This window comes from Biomphalaria glabrata, chromosome 16 (assembly GCF_947242115.1).
Source record: "Biomphalaria glabrata chromosome 16, xgBioGlab47.1, whole genome shotgun sequence".
NCBI lineage: Eukaryota > Metazoa > Mollusca > Gastropoda > Planorbidae > Biomphalaria > Biomphalaria glabrata.
In genome coordinates, this window is record NC_074726.1 from 19,243,268 (window position 1) to 19,259,847 (window position 16,580).

At 36.0% G+C, this 16,580-nt stretch overlaps 1 long non-coding RNA gene across 1 annotated transcript; it reads left to right on the plus strand.

Moving 5' to 3' along the window:
* Nucleotides 1–11,877: 11,877 nt before the first annotated feature.
* LOC129923482 (uncharacterized) lies at nucleotides 11,878–16,375 on the plus strand. Its single transcript, XR_008775451.1, has 2 exons — nucleotides 11,878–13,276; nucleotides 13,329–16,375. It is a non-coding gene; the product is annotated as an uncharacterized LOC129923482 (long non-coding RNA).
* The last annotated feature ends 205 nt before the right edge of the window (nucleotides 16,376–16,580 follow it).

Here is a 16,580-nt window from a genome sequence, read left to right on the forward strand (position 1 = left end):
TTTAATTTTAGATAGTTTTATCATTTTATTTTAGCATTGCTTTATCATTTCAAATTTTGTTTTGTCAGTGTGACATTAGCATTAAGGTGAAGTTATTTAAACATTATTAAACCTTCATAAATGTTTTGTTTTGTTTGTTTGTAAATTTGTTTTGTCTTGACGGCCGTCGGACAAAAGTTTTTTTTTCAAAACTATATTGTATGTATTAAATGTGAACATGTCTAATGTTTTATTTTCTTTGAATGTTATTTAATTTTAAATTTTCTTATAATTTTTTTTTAGCGTAGCTCTATTATTTCAATTTTTGTAAAATTTCGTCCTTTGGAGAATTAGTCTAATTCTTTTAGTTTGAAAGTATTTTTTCAGAAGAGTCTCATACTTCAAGTCATTCAAGTATTAATTGTGATGTAGGCTCTCCAGAACTTAACTGACATTAGCATTAAGGTGAAGTTATTTAAACATTATTGAACCTTCATAAATGTTTTGTTTTGTTTGTTTGTAAATTGTTTAGTCTTGACGGCCGTCGGACAAATGTTTCTGTCTAGTAACATATTGTATGTTTGAAATGTGAACATGTCCTATGTTGTATTTTCTTTGAAGTTTATTTAATTTTTAGATAGTTTAAAGTTGTTTTATCAGAGTTTTTGTAGTGTTGCTTTTTCATTTCAAATTTTTTTATTTTAATGTGCAGTTAGTTTTAAGTTTTTAGTCCATTTTAATTTCTATTATGTTATCTTGTTTAAGTCCAGCTTTGTTATTGTTGATATTGTTCTATTTGTTTTTGACGTTTCCAAAGTTTTGTTTGCATATGTCTGACAGACTGTTGTTTGTTTTTCTGTGATTGATATCTGTTGATTTGTATTAGACAGACTGCTTGTGACATGGGGTGTAGGGTAAAGGGAAAGGTGAATTGACAGCCATATTTTTGAGAATATTCAGAAACCTTAAATGTGATTTGGCAACAATATTCTTAAGAATAGTCAAAAACCTGAAATTCCCATTTACCTAGCTCATGTATGGCTCCTCGTGCCACACCCCGGACAACAGTCTTGGCTGACTGTCTAAATACATGAGTGAAATTTCTTTTTTTTACTAATCAAAATGTTCAGTAAAAAATGTACTGGATTTTGTTTTGAAAAGGATCTTTTGTAAATAATGATTTTTGTATTGGTTTGTTGACTCATTGGCTGAATACATGTGTGAAAGTAGTTTGTTCCTTAGTGAAATGTTAAGTGTACAAACTCATATTTGTTTCCAGAAGGAACTTTGTAGATGATAATTAATGTACTTGTTAAATATTGAGACCTATATCTACATTCGCTCTACATTAATAATGCATCTTTTTAATACAAAATAATTTTTTTGTGAAACAAAAAAATTAAGAATTTTTCAGATGTTTACTGCAACCTATTGTTATATTTGTCAGTATCTTCATACTTATTTTTTTATTATGTTTATTAGGACTGTTTGTCTGGATGATTCTTATTGACCTCTGTTGTGAATGACTCTTCAATGTTTTGATTTGCAAGAATATGTATTGGTATTTTGTTTTTTTGCATATCTGCACAGTTTAGGCCATGTCGTGCCTGTAATTTCTGAAGGGTTACTCTCCCTTTATATCACAAGAGCTAAATTTTATAATGTGTATATTGAAGGCAAGTAGCCTTGTAATGTGTAAGTTGAGGCCATGTTATTGACATTAGTATACAGTTTGCTCTATTATCTGATGTTGTTGCTGTTGAAAATCCTTTGTCTCAAGATCTTGGATTGTTGCAATTGTAAAGGATATTGTTTACTTGTTAGAATTAGACTATATTGATTGTTACAATATTGCTTTAGGGCTAGTGTCAGTGTGGGTTGAAATCCTGTATATTTACTATGAATGTATTGTTAAGAAGGTAGAGAGTTATTATGACCCAAGACATACGGAATTAGAGATTGTAGTATGAGAAGCATTTAATGAGTTGATACATGTACTTCAAGAAGAGCATTGAGTTAATACATCGATGATGATAAATTTTGGATGCTAAGTAGAATAGTTAAGATGTTAAGTATGTTTTATGCTGTTCTATATTGCAAGTATATATTTTTTGTGTAATTTTGCATAATTGTTGAACTGATTCATATTGCTATTTATATACTTCATGTAAATATTTTTAAAGTACATTTCAATTTCTTATATCTTTTTACTTCATGTAAATAAAATTGTTACATTCATAGAAACACCACTGGGCATCAGTTGTTACTAACAGTAATCAGTTTCTATATTCCTGACTATATTGATATTAATGATTTTGTATTTTTTATCAATACATTCTGATACTTATTTAAATCGATGAATTTTTTAATTCTATCTTGTATCACTGTTGTTTATTTTCATCAATTGATATACTTTTTACCTCAGGGCAGAAAGTTAAAGGAGAGAAATGAAACAATAAAATGAAATATTAATTTCCAAGCCATTCTTAATTTTGTTTTCTGAGATTGCATATTAATAAGTTTGATTAAATTGATAATTCATAGTTTGTTAGTTTATTGCTCATGTGAATGGGTGATTTGATAAAAACATATGTACACATTGAGAATGAAAGTCACTTCCCTCCTATCATAACAACAGGTGGACTATTTCAATATTGGCTGCAAGTAGTACAGTGGATTATGCATTGAAACTTGTACATAGCAAAATATCTATGCAATAAAATTTAAATAAAAATGCAGTAAATAGCCTACTTATGTGTATGTATTTTAGAAAAATGAAACACTCTATATATAAACAAAGACCAAGTAAAACTTTCAACATTTAAAATTTAATGCTTCAGTTAGCATTTCACTATCATAATTAGTATTTGAAAATTAAAAACATATACCAAAATAGACCAGTTTATTTCATACAATCATGGGCGTAGCCGGGGGGGGGGGGGTTGGGGTTGGAATTCAGAGACTGATTTTTTGCTTTCATTTTGTTCATTTTAGGTGAGATTTTAATACTAAATCATCACTTACCACAGCACAGCCGAAGGGGTTTTGAGTTAAAACCCCCCTACCAGGGGTTTTGAGTTTAAAACCCCCTACAGGTGTTTTAAGTTTAAAACCCCCTAACAGCGGCTTCGCCCCGCGCTGGGGGAGCTCACAGTGCTCCCTTGCTAGGAAGGGCGGGGAGTCTACAAGATTTCCACTAATTCCAGGAAGAACCTATTCTAGGGTACAATAAACGTCTTTCGAAAGTGTTTGAATGTAATAAAGATTAATTATGTACACACACACACACATATAATTTTTTTCCGCGGGGGGGGGGGACTTCCCACCACGCCCCCCACCCCGAAAAAAAAATCCTGGCTACGCCCATGCATACAATTAAAGTTCATTAAATATTCTAGAAACTAAGCAAATTAAATTATTTTTATAAATTACAAAATGTAAAAAAAAAAAAAAGTCAATGACAAAAACAATCATTGATCCTTGTAAATATTTAATTAAATAATTTATTTCGCTTAAAACTGAGAATTATCACCTTAGCATCACCTTTCATATGCACCTTAGGTGCCACTACTATTTGCTTTATTTTAACACCTTCCAAGTGCACATCTATGATCACACCTATTCGTATTTTATGTGCACACCAAGGCTGCATCTATTCTTTTTATTTGAAAGTGTGCACCGGCCGTACATATATTTATTTGCTCATGTGTTCTATATTGTGCACACCTACGTTGCAGGAATGTTATTTATTTGCACAAGTGCACTGCCCTCCATGTGCACAACAACATGGGCCTCTTCTATTCTTCTTAATTGAACATGTGAACAACATTCCTTTATGCTCAAATAACCACATTTCTACTTGCGCCGCTCATATTCTTTGTTATCAGACTACAATTTAATCTATGCTTCGGCATCATCTAAGGTTCAAGCTATAAATAGGTTAATAAAATATCGTTTACCGCAAATGAATTAATCACATATTAGTTCTTAATAGGCCTCTCTGTTTATAAATAGTCCTACTGTTAAGCTTTAATTCATCAATCATTAACAGAGTTTAAAGCAATAAGGAAAACAATTATTACGAATATAAGTATGTTATTTAACAGTTTTGTAAAATTCTCAACAACACAAGACATGTAGGTATTCGGCTCCGGCTCCGGCCGAATATCATATTTTACTATCCGGCAATATTCGGCTCCGTCGGAATATCAAAAAGTACTATCCTGTGCACCCCTAATATTTGCCCATATTTTGTGAAGGTCTTGGAACATGGAGGAAAGACGATTCAGATCAAGAAACAAGAAAGTGATGTGGGCTTTCCAGAACTCATGTCAGTGTGACATTAGCATTACCCTGTGTGCTCACGTGTGCGATGTGCTAATTTATATTCTCTTAAATTGGTATCTTTATATTTTTTTCTTTTTAATATTCTTTATCAAGTTGATTGTGTTTAAATTTCTTTCTTTCTATGATTATTTATTTTATATTGTGAAAACCATCAAAGACCACTATGCTCAAATTGGGATTCGTACCCCAGACCCCTAAATAAGAGATTTCATTGCGAGACAAAGGATTTCCCCTAAGCAGCACATCCATGAGAGAATTGACAGAAGATAAACATACGAAGAGATGGAATTTTGAATCTAATTGATAATGAACTGGTGGCTGATTACAAGAAAGTCTGGGCTGAATTAGTCCTCTTTATAGGTCGCCGTTCTGAATTGAAACAAACATATTCTCTAATCCTAAGTACCTCACTAGCAGAGTGGTACAGTCTTGTGTTATAATCATGACTAAGTTTCTTTTCTTTTTCATTACATTCTTAGAAAGACTCACCGACCTCACTGTGGGAGCCTACATCGCTCCTCTAGGTTCCCAGCTTCTAAGGGGGCTCGAGCGAAAATTTTGTCATGCAGGTAGTCACCATCCGGAAATGTTTGAAAATAACTGCCTTAATGCGTATTATTTCAAGTCATTGTATTAGTGACTTGTACTTTGGATTATTTATTTTATATCAATTCAAGAAAAATACTCAGCGCTGAGTTTCTTCACTTTGTCCTGGTGGTGTGTTGATTTTGAAAAGCAGCATTAGCAATCATTTATAGAACGAATTATTATCGGCAATGTCTCGCTTTTTAAAGGAAACACACAAAGTTTATTTGACACACACACACAAAGGGTGTACAAAAATGATCTAAAAATGAATTTAAATGATTGGGCGCTTTTAGTACAATCTCAGTCGAAATACATTTTTTTTTCTAGAAAAAAAAAAGGTGGGCGGCATTTTTTAATTTTGCACGCAGGCGGCCACAACCCTCGCGGCGGCCCTGAACACGAGTATCATCTTAAGACAAGCCAATAACAAACGTGCGACATCATTTCGTGGGAGGCGCGACATCCTGACAAATTACAAGGGTAAAATTAAAAATGTCTATTTCATTGTAGTTATCAACCAACGTTTGAATATAAATCTAGTAAAATTGTTGATTAAGATCTAGGTTCATAGCAATAAGCAAACGTCTACCATTAGTGTCATGGCGGAAACACTACTTTATTATCTTGAAAGAGTGCACCTTTGCACACCATATCAACATCCTCTTTTCTTTTTGTTTTTTTGAGTTAGCTATTTCCTGTATTCGAGCTGATAATCCAGTCCAGAAAACTGTTTCTTTTGCTCTTCTTTTCATTGAGTCTACTCCCAGATGTGCTGCATGGAGTTTTTCTTTTATTTCCTTGCGAAGTGATATCGATATGATTGTTTGTTCTCCTTTCACTAAGAGTCCGTCTTCGTATGTTAAAATGTCTCTTAGTAAAAAATATTGTTTGAGTTCAGGTAGACTATTATGTTTGTCTGGCCATCCATTTATGATTTACTGAATGATATACTGAATCAGTGTTCTATTGTTCTATCTTTCTCTGTCTCGTTTCTGATTTATTCCGGCACTGCATCTGGTATTGCCAGTCCGACTGAACATCAGGGATATCACTCTTTTCCTTTGGTGGGTCTCTACTCAAGGTATCAGCTATAAACAAGTTTTCGCCTTTGACATATTGAAACTGGATATCGTAACGATAAAGGCGCATCATTAGACTTTGTAGCCTTCTCGGAGCAGAACTACGTGGTTTTTGAACGATGTTTTCCAGTGGTTTATGGTCATTCTGAACTATAACTTCTGCCATACGTATACTGGTCAAAACGTTCCAAACCAACAACCACTGCCAACAATTCTTTTTCAATCTGTGCCCATCTTTTCTGAGTATCAGTTAATGATCTAGAAGCTAATGCTATTGGACTGTAATAACGCTGCTCCCAACCCATTTTGGCTACTATCTGCTTGTAATGTAAGCTCTTTGTTAGGGTCAAAATATATCAGTGTGCGATGAGTCGATATTTTTTGTTTGTTTTATCTTGATGAAATCTAATGTGCGCTAATCAGACCAAACAAATGGCGTGTTCTTTCTCGTCAACTCTGTTATTGTTATGGGCTGTAAATCTGTCGACAGGTCTGGAACAAATCTTGCAAGATATTGAACAATGCAACATGATCTTCGAACCGATGTGATATCTTTCGGAGGATTTAAACTCAAAATCGCAGTTACTTTGTTCGGGCCTGGTTTTATTCCTGCTTCTGTAATAATATGACCCAGAAAGTTAATTTCAGCTGTTCTAAAAGACTTTTCATGGTTTAGTTTAATTTTTTTTTCTTGACGTCTCTTCGTCAGCTCTCTTAGGTTAATATCATGATTTCTGAGTGCTTCTTCTTTCGTTCTTCCTCTTTCTACCACTATAATATCATCAACATAATTGAAACCGCCTTTCAGTCCTTCTAGTGCTTGATTTAATCTTTTCTGAAAAATGTCTGAACTCACTTTCAGACCAAATGGTAATAGCTTCCATTTGTATCTACCAAAAGAGGTTATCATCGCTGTCAAATTAGATGACGCTGTGTCTAGCCTGACATGCCAGAAAGCTTCTTGCACATCCGATTTGCTGAATATTTTGGCCTCGTTCCAAACTGCCAATATGTCATCTAAAGTAGCAAGATTACAGAAAAATCCCCTAGTAAAACTTTATTCAGGGCTTCTGGATCTATGCAAATCCTAATTATTCCATTAGCTTTTTCCACTATCGCCGTCTTCTTCTTGGTTATTCACTACTGATGCTATGAACCTATCTTTATTGACGTTGATGAATTTCATTCTTGTTAAAGTTCCATGACCTAGAAGCATATGCGTAGCCAGGATTTTTTTCAGGGGTGGGGTTTGGGGGGGATTTTTTCTACCCCCCCCCACCCGCCAAATATATATATAACTGTACTGTACCCTAGGATAGGTTCTTCCTAGAGTTAGTGGAAAAATTGTAGACTCCACGCTCTTTCTAGGAATGAGGTCTGGGGGAGCGTTGTAAGCTCCCTCAGCGCGGGCCGCCGCCAAGCACTATTTCCGGTAATGAAAGCCAACTAAATGCATATTCTGAGGTATCTAAAATGCATTATCCTGCTATTAAAAAGTTTTAATCTGCTATTCTTAATGACTGAGATCCTCCCGCGCCGTTCGGCTCATTGAGCGGCAAGTTGTTTCCACAAAAATCGGGTCTCAATACCAACTTGCTCTGAGGACCTCAATGAAAGTGTGGCGTGATGTTGTACTAGGATGTCCCTGTTTGCGCTTTCCCCGTAATTGCCTCCATGTCATTGCAACTCTTATTTTGCGTAATTCATTTTGTCGGAGAACATGTCCCGCAAACCTCATTCGAAGCTCTGTCACAACCTTACCAAGGAGTCGACTCCCAGTTTGGCATAGGATTTCCTTGATTGAGACCCGATCTCTATAACTGACTCCTAAAATCCCTCTTAGCACATTTAGTGTTTTTCAATTTCGGTAATTTTGGCAGATGACTATCCACTGCACTTTATTAATGGAGCCCAGCCACTGCTAGAAATTTGTAACCTCTCTTGGCCACGCTCTTGGAATTAGTTGACTATAGTTTTCGCTATAAAATCTAAAGCAAAAGCAAGTTTTATCGTCAAAATAATATGTTGGGGGGTTTTAAACTAAAAACCTCTGGAGTTGTTTTTTTTTTAACAAATTCAAAATCCCATTTAACTACGCTCATAGAAATTGGTGAGTGTAGTTTGCTTTAGAATAATATTGAAGCGGGGGTTTTCAACCTCAAAACACTCTGTAGGGGGATTTTAAACTCAAAACCATCTGGAGTGGTTTTAAAAAGCCAGCTGGAGGGGGGGTGTTAAACTCACCCCCCCCCCTTTGGCTTGGCTATGCTCAAAGAATTTTTTTTTTAATATCGAAGAGGTATTTTTTAGCATCATACCCCGATAAACGGGTGTTTAAACTAACTCAAAACCCGCTTTGGCTACACTCATAGAAATTTTGAGTGTGTAATTTGCTTTTTTTATATTGAAGAGGTATTTTTTAGCTTTAAACCCCACTAAAGGGGGGCTTACATTCAAAACCCCTCTGGCTACGTTCATAGCATTTTGGGTGTGTAATGTGCTTTTTTATTAAAGATGTTTTTTTTTTTTTAGCTTCAAACCCACTGGAGGGGGGTTTAAACTCAAAACACGCTTTGGCTACACTCATAGAAATTTTTAGTGTGTAATTTGCTTTTTTTATATTGAAGAGGTATTTTTTTAGCTTTAATCCCAATGAAAAAAGGGGGGGGGGGTTAAAGTCAAAACCCCTCTGGCTACGCTCATAGCATTTTGAGTGCGTAATTTGATTTTTTAAATATTGAAGTGGTATTTTTTAGCTTTAAACTCCGCTGAAGGGGGGTTTAAACTCAAAAACCCCTTTGGCTACGCTCGTAGCATTTGCGGTGTGTAATTTGCTTTCTTTATAATGAAGAGAGGGTTTTAAAGTAAATTTCGGAGGAGGTTTTAAAATCGAAATCTTCCTTAGCTATGCTCTTGGAATTTGGAGATTGTCGTTTGCATTATTTATTGTTTGTTTTGTTTTATAGAAGAGGGGAATTTCACTGCAAAAACCCCTGGTAGGGGTTTTAAACTCAAAACCACATTGGCTGCGCTGGGGCAAGTGATGGTTTAATATTAAAATCTCACTTAAATAAACAAAATCAAAGCAAAAATCAGTCACTAAATTCCGTCTTTCCCCTTGCGGGGTGGGGGATTCATTTGGGAGGGGGGGATGAACCCCAACCCCTCCCCTGGAAACGCTCATGCCTAGAAGGCATGCTAGATTGTTTGGTACAACTATATATTCTATCTTAAATGCTTCGTTAGTTTTCTCATTTCTCGTCGTAAGAGTGGCTTTCCCCTATGGGGTTCATTTTAGTCTTATTCCACATTAGTAATATTTGCGTTGCCTTTTCTATCTGACTTTTATTGTCGTATCTCTCATGTATCTATATCAGCTCCACTATCCATTTGAAACCTTACACGGTGACTATTCGCTGTCATAACTGTTGTCATCCTTTTCGTTTTGCTTTTCTCTAAAGACATCAACCATTTATTTATCATCATGATTTTATCTATTGTGTCGGCTTGCAGCTGTCTTTCATTGTCCGACATATCCTCTGACACCTGATGAATTTTCTTTTTGCAAATAACGACAAAATGATGTCCCCCAGTGCACGCTAGGCACGTTTTACCCCATGCAGGGCACTTTTCCTTAATGTATTCGTGAATTCTTCCACAATACCTGCATTTACCTTTCTGAATGTTTGTTCTTGAGGGTGTTGATACTTTCTCAATCATTGGAGAGTTGGCTTGTATCTGTCTCAACTGTTTGTTGGCGGTCTCGTAGGCTCTGCAAATGTCTGCACTTTTCCAATGTGAGATTACTATCTTGTAATAATTTCATTTTGAGGCATTCATGTCTAACTCCGAGAACTACTCTGTCTCAAATCAAGCTATCTTCCAGGCGTTCAAACCTACACGTCTTTGCTAGTCTTCTCAGATTTTTAATGTTCTTTTCAATGTCTTCATCTTCTTGCTGTTCACGAGTATTGAAAACGAAGTGCTCATAAGTTTCATTCGTTTTTCCAATGCAAAAACTTTTCAAATTTATTCACTATTTCTTCCATCTTTCTTTCTTTTCCCTTCTCCATTTCAAGACCTTTGGCCTTTGCTTTTGTCCCTATAATTGTTAGAAAGGTAGCCACTCTGACCTCCTCTGATTCTTATGCCAATTTAGTGGCTAACTCATACTTTCGCCAGCTCCGGTAAAACTTTTGCCAATTAGCGGCCATGTTACCTTCTACCTCGAGTGGCTCGTGTACAGGAAGGAAATTTCTACCCGCCATTGTCTGGCGTAGCCCTGTAATTGTTGTCTATTTATTATTGCCAACAATAAACCTTTACTACCGATTAATGATTACCTTTGATTACTAATACACCGCTGCCACCATGTTGATTAAGACCTAGGTTCACAGTCAGCAATAAGCAAACAACTACCATTAGTGTCATGGCGGAAACACTACTTTATTATCTTGAACGAGTGCACCTTTGCGCACCATATCATCAATGTTTCAATAGTTAAAATAGTGTAAGTTAAGACTTCGCATCATCTTTTATTAAGGACCTTTTAAAATGTCTACCGGTTTCGTGAGAGGCGTTAGCAACAATATTGTTTCAAAACTTTTTAAAGAAGACATTTCAAAACTTATCTGCTTGCGTGACTTTTCTCGAATGGTCAGAATGGACTTCTTGTTAGGGAAATAGTACAAGTTAGATTTAAGGAGAATGAGTCTTTCAAGCTCAGATATGCCAAAAAGCGCTTGCCGTCCGGGGCTCAGCCGGCCGCACCCACATCCTAATGTTCTACCGTTTCCAAGTAATTCTTTAAGAAAGGAAAAAAAGTTCAAGTGATATTCAGTCTGTTTCTAATCGTATTCAACTTGCATTGTAAAATATACAATAACTATTGAGTAAATGTATTTAACAATGGGATTTATAATAGAATATATACTGATTTTACATTTGTACAACAATCAATGAAAGTAGATAACCAACTCACTGTACTTGTTCAACAAAAAGAACAAACTAATGATAGTGTTTATTGGGAAATGTTTACAGAAAGTACTAACCGCACCAACCCTAGTGACGCCACTGAATCTAAGATAATTGTCAGAGTGAATGTGAGGGACTATCTTTAGTTCGCTTAAGACACACATTGTCACTTTTTAATTATTGATCTCTTCTTTAATTTAATTGACGTCACACTACCCTGATTTTCCTTACAAGGTTTTACTTTTCATTCTAATTTTTTTGTTATATTAATATTATATATAAGATATTATTTGATATTTAATATGATTTGTCCTCTTTTTGCTGGACTTCTGGTAATCATAAATTCTATCTTATGTGTAATATTATTCTCTAAATGTTTTTAAATTTATATTACTCATAAACTCATATTTAAACTCCAATAATCTAAATCACTATGTAAATTTGCAGGTCAAATAACATATATAGTGTTCCACAATTGTGACTATCTTTAAAAAGGTAAAAACTGGGTAAAGCCTTAAGTCCTGACCCTTGCGGTTCTCCTGGTACGTGAAAAATAATGGACGATTCCACACCTGTCAACTTTAACCTGGAGTCAAAATTAATTTTCTGCTGTAAAAGGAAAACCCTTATTTTGGAAATGTAGAGAAATGGACCTTGCGCAGTACCATTACAGTAATTTAGCAGAAAATTGCAAAATAAAGTAGATTTTAACTAATTTTGACGAGCTGTTCCGCAAACATGCCTGTTCCGCAATAGTGACTCTAGTATAGTTCCATGGCCTATATTCTAAGTCCATGTGTTGGAGGATATTTATATATAACAGACAAAAAACTATAATAATCGTTTTTAAACTTTAACTGTTGTTTTAAATTTGGGTTTAAATATCATTAAATAAAATGTGAGCGTGCGACCCCAGGTCTATTTGTTATCTATTTTTATCTGTATTTCGACCTATTTACTTTATATAGGCCAGGGTAGAATAATTTAATTTAGTGTCTTTTCTTCTTGCATAGGTCAGTGCTGTGTGTTTGTAGTTTCCGCTATTTATAACTTCTGCTAGTTTTAGTCTTTTTCTGTTATTTGTGTTTTACTCGTAGAGGAAAAGTAGTTTTAAAAATAGTTAACTAGCCTTAGAGTTGTTGGCACTGTTTCCATTTCTTTGTCCCTGATTAGTTCTACGTATTTTTGTCTTTAGCGCTTAGGTTAGGTTAGTAGTTATTTTTTAATTTCAGTCTAAGTGTAAGTCTAGAAGCTGTATAGGGTCCCTGTACGAATTTAGAACATAAATATCTTTCTTCTTCCTTTTTATATTTTTGTAAGATTTAAATTTTAAGGTTCTCTTTTTTATGCTGTTTAATTTGGTATATAATGTTGTGTAGTCCGTGTCTTTAGTCATTTTCTAGATTTTATTATAGCGTACGGCTAGGTACAAATTAGGGAAATCAGTAGTCCAGTTTAGTTTTAGGTAATTAGCGTGACGTCATGCTCTCCGATATGTTCGCGCTGACCAGTTATAGCTAGCTCCAGAACCACGTTGAGCCCTCTTTTGTCTTGACCAGTGGTCAGTGCTGACAGTGGTGCCGGTGTAGAGCTAATTGTGTGTAGTGTAATTTCAGCTGGGACCGCCTGCTATCCTTACTGCAGTACTGCTGTTGTTAGTCTACTGTAGGCTGTTGTTAGTCTACTGCAGTACTGCTGTTGTTAGTCTACTGCCTGTAGGCTGTTGTTAGTCTACTGCCATTAGTCTGCCATCGCCTCCTTGTACCTTTCTTTTTGTTATATTTTATTAATTCTAAGCTTAGGTCTAGGGTAGTAATAGTTAGATAGTTGGTTTGGTTAGTCTGTTAGTGTTTGTAGATTTAGAGGGTTTTAGTTAGTTGCTGAGTTCAGTTGTAGTGCTAGTGTAGCTCTATATGTTATATTTTATTATTGATTTATTTGTGTGTGTAAATAAAGTTTCTTTTTGTTTTATTTATCCTAAAGTAAAAGTTTCGTTATTGCTTTCTTTTAGTTAGCTAGATTAGTTTAGTTTAGTTCAATTGTGCTGTCTGGTTGCTTAGGCGACTCTAGCCCCTTGGTCGCAGACCGAGGTGCACAGATTGGGCCCACCCAGTAGAGCTACCACCTGCCTACTGTTACAAATGAATTTAATGTTGAGCAGCAGAAGAGAATAGGCCACCACAGCTCGCGCCTGCCTGACCTGCTCACATTTTTTGGTGTCAGAAGTGGGATCTGTGCTTAAGTAATCAGACACACATTGTTTTCTTAGGGATTAGGTTGTTGTTAGGTTTTTTTGAGGCTTTTGTTAGGTTGATTTAGGTTTTGGTTAGGCTTCGTTAGCGCATTGTTAGGATTGCATAGGTTGATATTAGTTTTAGGTTTTGATAGCAGTAGGAATCAGTGTTGGAGAATTTTTTTTTGTTGTTAGTTGTTAGGATATGGATCATATGGATAGTCTAGTTTGTTGTTTTGAGTTTTGTTTTATGTTGTGGTTTCCTTATAGTCGGTAAAGTTTTTTATTGTCATTGAAGTGCTAGGTCTAGAAGTTGGTAGGATGTAGTTCTAGGAAGTTGTAGTGCATTGTGAGGTAGTTAGTATTGTTGTTATGGGTTAGTGTTAGGGTTGCTAGGTTAGGTTAGGTTGGCAGAATGGCAGCAGCGGCAGGAAGGATGCAGCGGTCCCAGGCTGATGTGGAGGTGCCTCGGAAGAGTGATCCGAGAGGAGACAAGTCTGCAGCTCTCCCATGCCTGCGGAGAGGTGTCAGCCCAGTGTTGACAGATGGCGGGATGGCAGTTCGAGTCTTGATGGGTCATCGCCAAACTTGACTATTGCTGGTGTCTGAATGTGTGAAGCGATACTACCAGCACTGTTTTTTTTGCAAGTAGCCATGTACTGGCCTGACAGAGGTGCCCCACTGCCACCTCTGTGTTTTAAACAACTGGGCCAGTTTGTCCTTCCATTTAGGACGACTGTCAGCCCAGTTGCAACGTTCAGTTTTGTGGCCATTGCCACACCTTGAAAGGTCCCTAAGTCTGGGGGTCAGCTACTCTGTCTACAAGATTACCTTGCCAGATGCACCCAGCCAGCCACAGTCAACCCCTGCTCCTGCACCGGTAGGCCCAAGAAGGTCCTCCAGGACGAGGAAGACAACCTACCCGACTGGATCTTTAGTTTTAGTTCTTTTTTGTTGTTGTAAACTTTTCTTTGTATGGCTATGTTTTTGCATGTTTAGTATTATTTTGTTGTGTGGTATTAATGATGTATTTTGTATATTGATTTTTTATGTTTTTGTATATTCCATGCTTGCTCTACTAATGGTTTTGCAACCTAGTAGATATTTTGTTAGTCTTTATTGGGCTCTCAAAAGCCAATATTGTGCTGGAATGTTGTAGTTGCTGTAGTAATATGCTGTATGTACGGTTTTTCTAGTCATGTTAATTTTCGATGTTGCCGTCAAGGTACTCGTTATGTTATTTGTCTTGGAGGCCATGACGTAGATAAATGTAATACATTTTATTGCAGTATTTTGTTGTTGCCTTTGGAAGGCCATGTAATGTCTTTTTGTGAGTAGTTTCGACTTTTTTTGCTTTGTGATGTAGGAAGTTTTTTTACTTTTTGAAGTACTTAAGGTACTCATTAATGTCATGTTAGGTTGAATTGTCTGACAGTGGTCCTTTTATTTTTTATTTTCTATGTCTCATCACCACTGTTGGATGCCCTGTGTTTTTGTTATAGCACTGTAACTTCAGGTTGTGTTATGACACTTTGGGTGTACCATTTTTTAATGTTTTGGTCTTTGTGACCATTGTGAGCCTTCAGTGGCTGGCCATAAGTCTGTGTGACTATGGGCCTGTTGAAGCCTTGGTGGCTTTGTATAAGTCTGTGTGACTATGGACCTGTTTGAAGCCTTGGTGGCTTTGTATAAGTCTGTGTGACTTTGTTTTAGCCTGTGTGGCTAAGGAACTAAGTTAAGCCTTAAAGAGTTCCTGTTAGTCTGTGTGACTAAGTTTATCATGTTTGGCTAGGGCGTCATTTGCTCTAACCATGTAGTTTTCGTTAATTACTTTTTTTTTATCGTTCCATTTTTTTAAAGATGTCATGCACTATATTTTGTATTACCTGTATTTTTATTGTTTTCTGTTGAAAGCTTTGCCACTTGTGAAGCCATTTAGTACCGAGGGCTATGGTTATAGTTCTCCGTTCTCTTGTATGAATTCATTTTTATTTTATTTCTGCTGTATATGTTTTGACTTTTTGTCTCTGTATTTTGTGTATTTTTATTTTTGCGGGGACGCAAAAGTTTTGAGCGGGGGTGAATGTGAGCGTGCGACCCCAGGTCTATTTGTTATCTATTTTTATCTGTATTTCGACCTATTTACTTTATATAGGCCAGGGTAGAATAATTTAATTTAGTGTCTTTTCTTCTTGCATAGGTCAGTGCTGTGTGTTTGTAGTTTCCGCTATTTATAACTTCTGCTAGTTTTAGTCTTTTTCTGTTATTTGTGTTTTACTCGTAGAGGAAAAGTAGTTTTAAAAATAGTTAACTAGCCTTAGAGTTGTTGGCACTGTTTCCATTTCTTTGTCCCTGATTAGTTCTACGTATTTTTGTCTTTAGCGCTTAGGTTAGGTTAGTAGTTATTTTTTAATTTCAGTCTAAGTGTAAGTCTAGAAGCTGTATAGGGTCCCTGTACGAATTTAGAACATAAATATCTTTCTTCTTCCTTTTTATATTTTTGTAAGATTTAAATTTTAAGGTTCTCTTTTTTATGCTGTTTAATTTGGTATATAATGTTGTGTAGTCCGTGTCTTTAGTCATTTTCTAGATTTTATTATAGCGTACGGCTAGGTACAAATTAGGGAAATCAGTAGTCCAGTTTAGTTTTAGGTAATTAGCGTGACGTCATGCTCTCCGATATGTTCGCGCTGACCAGTTATAGCTAGCTCCAGAACCACGTTGAGCCCTCTTTTGTCTTGACCAGTGGTCAGTGCTGACAGTGGTGCCGGTGTAGAGCTAATTGTGTGTAGTGTAATTTCAGCTGGGACCGCCTGCTATCCTTACTGCAGTACTGCTGTTGTTAGTCTACTGTAGGCTGTTGTTAGTCTACTGCAGTACTGCTGTTGTTAGTCTACTGCCTGTAGGCTGTTGTTAGTCTACTGCCATTAGTCTGCCATCGCCTCCTTGTACCTTTCTTTTTGTTATATTTTATTAATTCTAAGCTTAGGTCTAGGGTAGTAATAGTTAGATAGTTGGTTTGGTTAGTCTGTTAGTGTTTGTAGATTTAGAGGGTTTTAGTTAGTTGCTGAGTTCAGTTGTAGTGCTAGTGTAGCTCTATATGTTATATTTTATTATTGATTTATTTGTGTGTGTAAATAAAGTTTCTTTTTGTTTTATTTATCCTAAAGTAAAAGTTTCGTTATTGCTTTCTTTTAGTTAGCTAGATTAGTTTAGTTTAGTTCAATTGTGCTGTCTGGTTGCTTAGGCGACTCTAGCCCCTTGGTCGCAGACCGAGGTGCACAGATTGGGCCCACCCAGTAGAGCTACCACCTGCCTACTGTTACAAATGAATTTAATGTTGAGCAGCAGAAGAGAATAGGCCACCACAGCTCGCGCCT